Below are 1,484 nucleotides of genomic sequence, written 5' to 3'. Positions count from 1 at the left end.
AGAAGATAAACCCTATCCATATGGAACAAGCCCACCACAGGGGCCACTGACTTGATATTCAAGCTTCCAAAGAAATTATTATTATTATTATTATTATTATTATTATTATTTATTATTATTATTATTATTATTATTATTATTAAATAATACCCTAAGTACAATGCACTTACGAATAACAAAAACATGAAAAACATCAACAAAGGTGCTATCAGACACTCATTCATTATTTATTAATCCCTTTCATTCACTAAATGGTATTTACATTACTCAAAACACTCATTCAGTATCTGTTAATATCGTTCATTCTTTATAAAGTGTTTGCATCATTCATCACTAACTATATTATGAAAAGTGAAAGGAATTATTGATCTTCAGGTAAAATGCTCTCAAATCACTCAATAAGTACTGAAGAATCGATTGAAAACAGGTAATAATTGTTCCCCATCCATTATAAATTACGCTTCCACGTTTCCTTTATTAGAAACTTGGACTTGGGAACTAAAGCGTGAAAATTGCTATACTTATTAAGAAGCTCTATTGATTGAACGAAATGATTGATGCAGTCACTTGATGTCACTCAAGATCGCTTCAGTAAGTGATGGGGAGTTTGTCGAAAGTTATTGAGTCATACATAGAATTATTATAGAGAAATTTTTGCTTGCTCTCATCAGTAGGGGGGCGTGATGTTTGATAATATATTTAACGGTAATTCAAAAGTTTAAATTACTGTATTTAACAAGGTTATGTTCGGAAAATGCCACTGTATTTTGTTAAGGCATCTGATATTGTAATCACTTTGAAATTCTAGTTATGGTCCAAACTCATGTTGTGGCCAAATTTCAACCATTTTAACAGTCGCCAGACTCAGTTCGACTCAGACATTGAAACTATCTGTAAAAATAAAAAAATTCTTTTCTTGGTTAAAGTTTCAACAACTTTGACAATTTGCATATAGTCGTCACAATCAATTGGACTCAAACAGTGAGACAGTACGAGTACTTCTATAAATAAAAAAATGTCAGGACAATAAAAGTGAAAAAGACAACAAATTTATATTTAATCATTATCCAATATACCGTGCAATAACCGCTTGGCATTTCGAAGTGTAGATGCAAAAGACTACATTTGCATGAAAAATTGGAAGTCATGCTGGAGAAGATATTTCCTTCAATTTGCCAATAACAGAGTTATGAATTTACGTACTTACGTCAAATCGAATCAAGGAACCATTGTGTTTAAGGAAAATATCAAATAAGCAAAATCGAGACTAAACATATTCTAAAACATAACAATTTCCTTGGAAGAATTGGAAATAGAAATAACCAGGGTACATGACTTGGAGACATGACCAGGAAACATGAAAATGGGACATGATGACCTACCTAGGGTCATGTCCAAGGGGAGATGGACATGGGACATGACCAGGAGACATGACCAGGGGAGATGATCATGGGACATGACCAGGAGACACATTCAGGAGATAT

The sequence above is a fragment of the Macrobrachium rosenbergii genome, chromosome 56, assembly GCF_040412425.1.
Source record: "Macrobrachium rosenbergii isolate ZJJX-2024 chromosome 56, ASM4041242v1, whole genome shotgun sequence".
Classification (NCBI taxonomy): domain Eukaryota; kingdom Metazoa; phylum Arthropoda; class Malacostraca; order Decapoda; family Palaemonidae; genus Macrobrachium; species Macrobrachium rosenbergii.
This window is presented reverse-complemented; position numbering follows the sequence as displayed.